The sequence below is a fragment of the Schistocerca americana genome, chromosome 5, assembly GCF_021461395.2.
Source record: "Schistocerca americana isolate TAMUIC-IGC-003095 chromosome 5, iqSchAmer2.1, whole genome shotgun sequence".
Lineage (NCBI taxonomy): Eukaryota > Metazoa > Arthropoda > Insecta > Orthoptera > Acrididae > Schistocerca > Schistocerca americana.
Window position 1 is genome coordinate 688,205,599 of NC_060123.1, and position 11,025 is coordinate 688,216,623.

Here is an 11,025-nt window from a genome sequence, read left to right on the forward strand (position 1 = left end):
TCTGGAAACAAATACTATGGGCTAAAAACCACGTACCTCCCAGTAGGGCTGGTGCGAGGAAGGGAGGTAATAACGGGGTGATAGACAGAGGGAGGGGGAAGAGGAGATGATAGAGGGATGAGGAGAATGGCAGGCAGAGACAGAAGGGGTGATAGAGGGGCGGGAAGGAGATGGACAGAAAGAGGGGAGAAGATGAGGTGGACAGAGAGAGAGGGGGGGGGGGAAGAGGTGATGGACCGGGAGAAGGGAGGAGGAAATACACACAGAGAGAGAGAGAGAGGGCAGGAGGAGATAGACGGAGACAGTGGGGCGGAGTTGCGCTGACGGTGGGGGAAATGGACAGAGAGATAGGAGAGAAGAGGAGATGGTCTAATAGAATAATGGAATAAATAAATATCCGACCAACGTCGGGTTTCTCATTTAGTATATTGTAAATAGTTATGGAACACCACTGACTTCCAATAATAAAATTAATGAATAACGGAATTACTATTACAAAAGAAATTGTTAAACGAAAAGTACCCCATGAAGCATTACATGATTTACCACCAGCTGAAAACCCATTAAAAGCTTCAACATCAGAAGAAGTAAATACTGCACTTAAAACTAGGAACAACGGCAAAGCAAAGGAGACTGGTAAATCATCGGCTGAACTTCTAAACTCTAAAATATTATCGCTCGCTGAACAATCTTAACTTATTAAAAGGAATAGTGCCTGGATGAAGTGACCCAACCCCCTCTACAAAAACAAAGGGGATGTCGTGCAATAAAGGTAACATCACAAATACTGAAGGCGTTGAAAAGAGTGCTGGCAAACAGACTGCATAAAATAAGAAAAACTACGTCCAATCAATGTGATTTTGACAGCGGGGTGGGAACTATAATCGATATTCATAAAGTTAAAATCCTAAAGGACAGGCACATCTACATTCTCAAACACATGTGTGACCACTTCAAGACAAAAGTTGTCAGCCCTGAAGGTGTCAGTTCAGTTAAAATTTCGGGTCCACCAAGGATCTGATTTAAGACAACTGCTATTCAGTCTAGTCATGAACTATGTCACAGAACATCTGCAGAAACCAACTCCATGAACATTTTCGTATGCCGAGGACATTGTTCTCATAACAGAATCTGTACCAGAATTTTAAGACTGTCTTAAAAGGGAACGTACGCGAAAGTGACCAAATCTGTGAAATTTTTTTTTATTGGATCTTCATTTAATATACGGTATTGAGATTTAAGTTCTTGAATATTACATTCCAGTTCCACTCCTAAGCGTTATAAAAATAATAATTAACAAAAGCTTCTACGGCGTCACGCCCCTTTGTTGTTCTGTATTTCCCCGTATTATTTATTCCTACAGTGTTTTCTTCCAGTTTTATGCAGTCGCAATGTAGGGAATATTTCGGTGTTCAGCACAGCTAGAGCTTCGACAAAAGTGTGTGAAGAACTCAAAATCCTAATGAAGTTACAACTCTCTGATAGGAAAACCATGCCCCAAGACAACACTTGTTTCCACATCAGCTGATGAGGTTGCAGCGTATGATGCTTGCTTCTCTTCTAACTATGCTAATCTTGGCAGACTACGGACTCTACAGAGGCTAGGATTTTATCTAGGAGCTTTCACACTGTCAATACTGAAGGAAATCAATAACAGGAGAATTGATGCAGCTGACATTGTTGTTACGGAGTTTGAAAATCAGTTTAACGTAAGACGACAAACAAACAAAAGACTGTTTGGAGATGAAGAGGAGAATGCATATGGTTTGCACTGGTTCACCCAGATAAGGGTGAAATACTGTCAAACCTTAGATTCAGGTTTACCTTAACTTACATTTTGGCAACTTTATGTACATTTTCCGCGCAAACCCCTGACATTATAGTACAAATATTTGGCATGCAATTAGTCAATATTATGGTAAAACATTCTGTGGAAAGAATTTTCATTAACTACAGTAGTAAGACATTTATGTAAGGGATAATTCGTAAGATTTGGTATATTGTTTTACACAAAAGTTTGGAGAGCTGCAAAAATCTTGCAAAAGAAGATATCAATACTCTGTTCCATAGATATCCGTAATAATGGTATATCGAACTTTTTACAAAAATACATTAAATTTCAGCTGTTTATAATTAAAAACGTATAACTTCAATAAGCATTAAGACGTGTGTGTGTGTATCCATATAATGTTCCTTAACAACTGTGCCAAATTTAGTTACACTGTCTCGAAAACTTTGCATTTAATAAGGTTATTTTCGAAGAATTTCAACTTCTGATACACCCTCCACCCACCCCTAATGCTTGGTGCGCGTCGCTAGAACTTCTACGACTAGTAGGGTCACTGTGTGTGAACTGCCACCAGTTCCAAATCGGAGTCACATCTAAATACCTTTATAAAACCAATCGGTCTGCCGGAGTGCCTCGGCTCGGCGATAACATCCACAGCTTCTAAGGATAAGGACACTGAAAAATCTTATAAGAATTAATTGTTTTAAGTTGGGGGTGACTAACAGGAGCAATCTGAATGTTGAAGTAACTAGCAAAGTTAAAGGAAGAACGCGTGAGAAGACCAGCTGTAAGCTACCGTTCAGAATGGTGGTCATGAGGACGTCAGATGAACGGGAGCTCCAGGTTACAGAGATTGGTCTGGACGACTGAGCCACACCAGAGGCTTGCTTCAGGCGCTATAGTGCGATTAAAATGGCTCTGAGCACTATGGGACTTGACATCTGAGGTCATCAGTCCCCTGGACTTAGAACTACTTAAACCTAACTCACCTAAGGACATCACAAACATCCATGCCCGAGGCAGGATTCGAACCTGCGGCCGTAGCAGTAGCGCGGTTCCAGACTGAAGCGCCTAGAACCGCTCGGCCACAGCGGCCGGCAGTGCGATTAAAATTACTTGGTGTAACGCGGAGCAATGTTCTAAGTGGCCGCCGCGAGGTATGCCAGAAATGCCAGATGCTCGCTCGACCACTGGTTATAAGCTACCAATGACTGAAATGCGGCAGACGACGCGTTTTGTAGCCCTGAATCTGAACTCGTGTCCTGAGCTAACTAACCACTACCTCGTGATGTGCGGTGTTTCCGAGAAAACGGCGGTCAGCAATCTGCGGCAGAACTAAAATCGTTTTGTTCACGGTGATTCAAGCTAATTTTTACGAGCAACATCAAGACAAAAAATTAAGTCTAAGCACCGAAGCGAACTGTAACATCTCGCTGTTGCTACGCGAGCTGACACGATACCGACCGGTGAGGAGTAGTGCTTGGAACTGATTTACAGGTTATAGGCGACAGAGGCAGATTCGGGCGAAAAATGAATGATACGAAGAAAAATAAGAGCAGATGAGAAGGTCAATACAATAGCGACAATGATGCGACCAAAGAAAAAGATGACAAATTACATTGAAACCAATTAACTGAAAATAATAATAGTGATTTTACTAAAGATTTAAAAAAATAGTATTATCAGCCTGCGAGACTCACAACTTGCAGGACAGGCCGTTACGTTTATTAGTTTATCGAACCAGCAACACGATCATTAGCTGCGTTCAAAAAGTTTGATTTCATGTTTCGCCATATGAAGTTTACCTGCTGTAATTTGATGTCTGTGATACTAATACTTGAATATGTGAAGCCGAACTGCGTCTTCTGCGAAAGAATCCAGTAGTTTTGGCTAGCGGTGTGTACGAAATGTACGTTAACATTGTTTCTTGTGTGATGGTTTGTGTGTGTCTATCGAGTGTGACGAAATACGAAATACAAGGGCCGGACCCAGGATTCGGGATCCAAAAGCAACAATAAAAAAAGGGCAGATGAGGAACTGGAAGTGAACTGACCATTTGCTGTGGCATTTTGGCAACGTCGTACAGTTCTGGAGTGACGTTGAACGCTCTGAGTGGAGGAAGACACCTCCACCACGTGAAGTGGCAACTATCAAGGAATTTTAATCGCCGGCGGAAGTGGCCGAGCGGTTCTGGGCGCTACAGTGTGGAACCGCGCGACCGCTATAAACAGTGGGAGAGCTACAAGAGAATCGCCTACGCCGGTGCGGGCATGCCGCGCACTGTGAACCGAACTATATGACAAAAACAGTACTAGACTGAAAAGAACCGAAAAGAGGCCTTGGGCGTCCACCGAATACAGGGATCAGGACCGTAAAGAACGATCTGATAACGATAGGACTGTATCGTGAAATGTTGGAAATACTTTTCAAAATGGCGCAGCCCAGACAAGGAGCGCCAACCCCAAGAGACGTAGGAAATGAGTACGATATTACAATGGCAGCGTTATTCCCAATTACGATCGTGCATGCATGCCCGAAGGAAGAGGCACTGCGACCATTGCAGCCTTTATGAAATAAATGAAATGTATTCGCGGTTGCGAATAAGGACAACCATAGCTGAATACTGGAATAACGACAATGACAATTTGTGCCGGAGCGGGACTCGAACCCGGATTTGCGAGTTATAGCGAGCAGCCACCTTACCATTCGGCTATCCGTGCACAAGTGATGGCAAGACCCGTTCTTCTATACGCCGTCAAGCATACGTCTACGGAAACGTACATAACTGATAATGGATGTACAAGTACAGGTTGTACACACAGGGTTTACGACACGTGGGAGTTTGGGACTGGACATGAGCCAAGCCTAGTGGCAAGGCAACCGCTCGCGATTAGCGGGAAATTCGGTTTCGTGATCCAGTCTGGCACAAGTTTCATTGTCAATTCTATTGTACAGCTGGTGGTTGTCCACAATGGAAACGGGGAACACATTTCATTTACGCGAGATAAGGTACGGAAGAAGTAGCGGCTGACAAAAGAAAGTTACACGGTTTGCTCTACGAAGTAAGGAGGACAGCAGGAGAGTGGTTGACTCACGTGTGGCCCGCAGGTGAGGAACGCACGCGGGTGCGTGTGGTGAGGCAGGGCAGGCAGGCTCTGCGGCCGTCCGCGGCGGCGACTGCGGACCGCGCAAGACAGCTACGGCGAGTGTGGCCGGCCGCGACCCTCGCTTCTAATATCGGCACAAGGTCGCCACGGGGCCCAAGGCGCGTCCGGCGCGACGTCACGGCGTGACGCCGCCGCCAGATGTGGACCACGTGTGTGGACGCACGGCCACGCGGCATGACTGGGCGCTTTTGTTTCGTGACCGAGCGACAGGCGTCCAAGTTCAGCGGTCTGCCTTCCGCGCTGACGGCGCCCCGAGCACTGCAGAACTGGCCAGCACTTGCCAGGCAGGCGCAAGCTCTTGTCGCAGAACGAGCCCCGGCACGGTCCTCCCCACGATTCTATGTTTTATATTAAAAAACTAGAAACCCACCTCGATTGCGAAAGAAGCACCTAGTGTTAACCTAGGTTTCTGCTTAGATAACTACACCTTCTTCAGAACAATAAACCCCGCAAGTACCTAAGAAGACCTTTGTCAATGATTAAAAGAACACCATAGCTATACATTTATAAACGAAAAAAAGGAAAACACAAACAGTACATATGTACAAAGTCAAAACAACTACTTAACTTAATGGTGTACGCTCCACCTCACACCGGCCTATGTTCGATGGGTCATGACCCGCCATAAACTGCAGCTACAGAAGATTATCATAGCTATACATTTATAAACGAAAAAAAGGAAAACACAAACAGTACATATGTACAAAGTCAAAACAATTAGTTAACTTAATGGTGTACGCTCCACCTCACACCGGCCTATGTTCGATGGGTCATGACCCGCCATAAACTGCAGCTACAGAAGATTATCATCGAACATAGGCCGGTGTGAGGTGGAGCGTACACCATTAAGTTAAGTAGTTGTTTCGACTTTGTACATATGTACTGTTTCTGTTTTCCTTTTTTTCGTTTATAAATGTATAGCTATGGTGTTCTTTTAATCATTGACAAAGGTCTTCTTAGGCACTTGTGGGTTTTATTGTGTTGAAAGAGGTGTAGTTATCTACGCCGAAACCTAGGTTAACACTAGGCGCTTTTTTCGCAATCGAGGCGGGTTTCTAGTTTTTTAATATATTAACCAACGATTGCTGACGCGCTGCGATGTTGAAGGTTCTTAAATTCTGTATTTTGTTTGGATTGCACTTCCATGCAGAACTCCGATGGAAACTGTTGTCAAACAATGATGCGCATCACAGTCCTCCCCTTGGACATAACATGTCTGTGCGGATTGTACGTGTTAGAGTCTCGGTCCGGCAGACAGTTTTAATCTGCCAGGAAGTTTCAAACCAGCGCTCACTCCGCTGCAAAATGAAAATTCCATTCTGGAAACAACCCTCTGGCTGTGGCTAAGCCATGTCTCCCCAATATCCTTTCTTACAGGAGTGCTATTCTTGCAAGTTCCGCGGAAGAACCTGTGTGAAGTTTGGAAGATAGGAAGCGAAGTACTGACGAATGTAAAGCTGTGAGAACTGGTCGTGAGTTGTGCTATAAGCTTTGTTCGGACTGAACAATCTAGTTTCGAATATTAAATCTCTTCTTAACTTCCATGCGCAGTGTTACGTGGCTTTATGCTTAATTACAGACTTACTATTTTATCAGTTGATTTGTTTTCACCACGTAACGCCCGCTGTTTACATCCTTCTTCGTTCCTGAGCGATGTATCACTTTTCGTTCTGACACCGCAACTCTTCCTTAGCTATATCTTTACTACTTTTTATCTATATAAATGATGAACTATTAATTTTGCCTTTCAACAACTTTTTAATAACTGTGGAAGCATTACAGGCATCGGGTCCCACCTAATGTGTCACCCGCCTATACGTTTTACATGAACCTTTCAAGACTCGATCGATCTGTTTACAAAGAGAAAGCAGAATATCTCTTCCTCTGACGTTGTCCGACAACGACCTAGGAAGATCGACGCCATCGCGGCCCAGGCTCTTCCATGGCTCGCGGTAGTCTGCAGCATTCGTTTTATTCCTTGCCCACTTGCCGCTACGTCGACCTTCCGTGGTGACCGTTGGGCAACGTCTTCCACGTTATCTGCAACATAAATAAACTTTCTTCCCACAGTATTTCTGAAAACCCAAAAACAAACTTACAGAACTTAATAATAATAATTGTTCTTACAATTATTCGTATAAGTCTTCGTCGATTTAATGAGGGGTGGGACAGTCCTAAGCCTTGTGACATCACACATGCTTGCAAAAACAAATAAATAAATTGACAAAATATACATCGTACGCAATGCAGAATTCATTTAATTTCCTTTTCCTCCTATATTGTCCAGCACTTTATGCCTTATCTTCAGTGTTTCAGCGTTCCACACCTCAGTCGGTGAAAACGGAACCCTCATAGGATCACTTTGTCTTCCTGTCTGTCTCTCTATGCTACTGTTAAGTTCCTTTTCTCTCAGGAACCGGTTGACATATCAAGTTGAAATGTATGCCAGACACTAGAGTCTACAGCACCTTCACGGTACAAAAATTTTCAGCTTTTAAGTCAGTGAAATCAAACGATACGGCCACAGACGTCATATATTTTAATATCCGTAGATTCACTCATCGAAACCTTTACACTGATCAGCCAGAACAGTATGACCACCTACCTAATAGCCGGTATGTCCACCTTTATCACGGATAACAGCGGCGACACAACGTGGCTTGGCACTAATGAGGACGTAGTTGGTCTCTGGAGGGAGCTGCCACCACACCTGCACCCACAAGTCACCCGTAAATTCTGGGAAGCGGAGCGATGAGTTCTGACGCCACATTCAGTCACATCCCAGACGTGTTCCATCGGGTTCGCATCTGGTGAGCTGAGGGGCGAGTCGCTGTTTTCCTCGAACCACTCCATCACACTCCTGGCCTTGCAACATGGCTCATTATCTTGTTGAAAAATGCCACTCTCGTTGGGAAACAAGATAGTCATGAAGTTGTGTACGTCGTCTAGAAACAGTGTACGATACTCCCTGGCTGTCATCGTGTATTTGACCCATGGATGCCCACGTGAATGTTCCCCAGAGCATAACGGAGCCGCCACCAGCTTGTCCCCGTCCCACAGTACAGGTGTCTAGGAGCCGTTTCCCTGCAAAAAGACGGATTCGCATCCTCCCATCGGCATGATGAAGAACGTATCGCGATTCATCTGGCCATGCAACACTCTGCCACTGCGCCAACGTCCTGTGCCGATGGTCACGTGCCCATTTCAGTCGTAGCTGCCAACATCGTGGTGTTAACATCGGCACACGCATGGATCGTCAGCTGCAGAGGCTCATCGCTAGAATTGTTCGGTGCACTGTGTGTTCAGACACTCTTGTACTCAGCCCAGCATTAAAGTCTGATGTTAGCATCACCACATTTCGCCCCCGCTCCTGTTTCACCAGTCTACCCAGCCTACGACGTCCGACATCTGAATGAGGTGTGGCCGCCCAACCCCTAGACGTCTGGACGTGGTTTCACCTTCGTTTCGCCACGTGTTGAAGACATTCACCACAGTAGGCCCTACTCCTCGAACACCCGAGCAGGGTTGTTAGTTTATCGCCTCAATGTACCGTCGTGCGTACCTGGACAACTCTTCGTCAGTTTTGTTTGTGTCTTCGTGTGTGTCCATCGTTGTTTGGGTCGTAGCGTCATTTGTTGTGTGTGTCCGTTAGCAGCGGCGTAGTCCCCTCATCATGTGCGAAGAAAAGATACAGTCAGCTTCAGTTTCGATAAATCCATGCGTTTCGTTCAGCTCGGTTCTTTGGATATTCATGATTGGCTCTTATACAATTCATGTAAAATCTGATCAGGTTCATACTAACTATATTGATCCTTATGACTAAGTCTTTTTCGTAAAGTTTTTGAATCCACTGCAAGTAGATAGGTTGCTTTGCGTCATAGTTCCCAATTTCCATTTAAGTATCGACATGGTTCCATAACTACGGTGCTTCTTGCTAAATGGATTTGTATCAACGTCCAACTGTTCAGTCTCCAGCTGGTAGTTGACAGTGCACATAAGAAAATGTTGCTCCGTTATGATGACGCGAGAGGTATGCAAATGCTGGTCCGCTCAACATCGGTTGCAATGTTACAGCGGAATCTGCTCAGTGGAGGTGGTAGTCAATCTAATTGTCTTCCCATCTACACGTCTGTGGTTACATATTCATAGCACTTGTAGTGGGTAAGTCGGGACACCATTTCTCTGTGAAAGTGGACCTCTTAGCTCTAACTGCCCGTGGTGGGTATTTGCGTTGAAGTTCTGTTACACTACTGTAGAAAACTGACGTTAGCTGATATCGTTTTGTAATATTTCTGCCTTTACGGTCATCAAAGTCAGGTACAAGAAGCTCTTTTTAGAACTGTTCAGAAGGCAGCAGCCGCAAGATGACGAACGTGGTCTGAAATACCAATGACAGTTTTGTAAATCCCCGTCGCCAGTTTTGTAAGCCGTCATTGCCACTTTTGTAAAGGCCTTGTCGCTACTGATGTGGAGGCCGAGTTGCCACTGTAGTTACGATAGGCCGACTTTGTGACTTTGCGATACGTACGCCGCTGAGACAGTTTCTCCCTGCCACTATTACACAGCTGTAAGGCCCAGGGCTAGGTAAAAGGATAGGAGAACGCAGGTTCTACAGCACTCCAACAAGTTAGTAACACAGTCACACAATTGTGTTAAAAAGGTTCACTTTTCTTTGTGACTTGTTGAATAATGAAGTCTGCAACACTGCTTCAAATGTTGTTTGTTGTTGTCTTCAGTCCTGAGACTGGTTTGATGCAGTTCTCCATGCAACTCTACCCTGTGCAAGCTTCTTCTTCTCACAGTGCCGACTGCAACCTATATCTCTCTGAATCTGCTTAGTGTACTCATCTCTTGGTCTCCCTCTACGATTTTTACCCTCCACGCTGCCCTCCAATACTAAATTGGAGACCCCTTCATGCCTCAGAATATGTCTTACCAAGCGATCCCTTCTTCTAGTCGTACCACAAGCTTCTCTTCTCCCCAATCCTATTCAATACCTCCTCATTAGTTAAGTGATCTACCCATCTGATCTTCAGCATTCTTCTGTAGTACCACATTTCGAAAGCTTCTATTCTCTTCCTGTCCAAACTATTTATCGTCCATGTTCCACTTCCATACATGGCCACACTCCATACAAATACTTTCAGAAACGACTTCCTGACACTTTAATCTATACTCGATGTTAACAAATTTCTCTTCTTCAGAAACGCTTTCCTTACCATTGCCAGTTTACATTTTATATCCTCTCTACTTCGACCATCATCAGTTATTTTTCTCCCAAATAGCAAAGCTCCTTTACTACTTTAAGTGTCTCATTTCCTAATCTAATTCCCTTAGCATCACCCGACTTAATTCGACTACATTCCATGATCCTCGTTTTGCTTTTGTTGATGTTCATGTTATACCCTCCTTTCAAGACACTATCCATTCCGTTCAGCTGCTCTTCCAAGTCCTTTGCTGTCTCTGACAGAATTACAATGTCATTGGCGAACCTCAAAGTATTTATTTCTTCTCCATGGATTTTAATACCTACTCCGAACTTTACTTTTGTTTCTTTTATTGCTTGCTCAATATACAGATTGAATAACGTCGGGGATAAGCTACAACCCTGCCTCACTCCCTTCCCAACCACAGCTTCCCTTTCATGCCCCTCAACTTTTATAACTGCCATCTGGTTTCTGTACAAATTGTAAATACCCTGTCGTTCCCTGTATTTTACCCCTGCCATCTTCAGAATTTGAAAGAGAGTATTCCAGTCAACATTGTCAAAAGCTTTCTGTAAGTCTACAAATGCTAGAAACGTAGGTTTGCTTTTCCTTAATCTAGTTTCTAAGATAAGTAGTAGGGTGAGTATTACCTCACGTGTTCCAATATTTCTACGGAATCCAAACTGATCTTCCCCGAGGTCGGCTTCTACCAGTTTTTCCATTCGTCTGTAACGAATTCCCTTTAGTACTCGTAGTTTGCAGCCGTGACTTATTAAACTGATAGTTCGGTAATTTTCACATCTGTCACCACCTGCTTTTTGTAGGATTGGAATTATTATATTCTTCTTGAAGTCTGAGAGTA

General features: G+C 44.3%; 1 protein-coding gene across 2 annotated transcripts in view; it reads right to left on the bottom strand.

Moving 5' to 3' along the window:
- Positions 1 to 5,012, bottom strand: part of LOC124615828 (UDP-glucosyltransferase 2-like) — a 144,409-nt gene extending 139,397 nt beyond the window's left edge. For both annotated transcript variants that reach the window (XM_047143977.1, XM_047143974.1), the window contains exon 1: positions 4,885 to 5,012. The gene's annotated coding sequence lies outside the window, so the exon portion shown is untranslated. The remainder of the gene's footprint in view (positions 1 to 4,884) is intronic.
- Between the last annotated feature and the right edge of the window lie 6,013 nt (positions 5,013 to 11,025).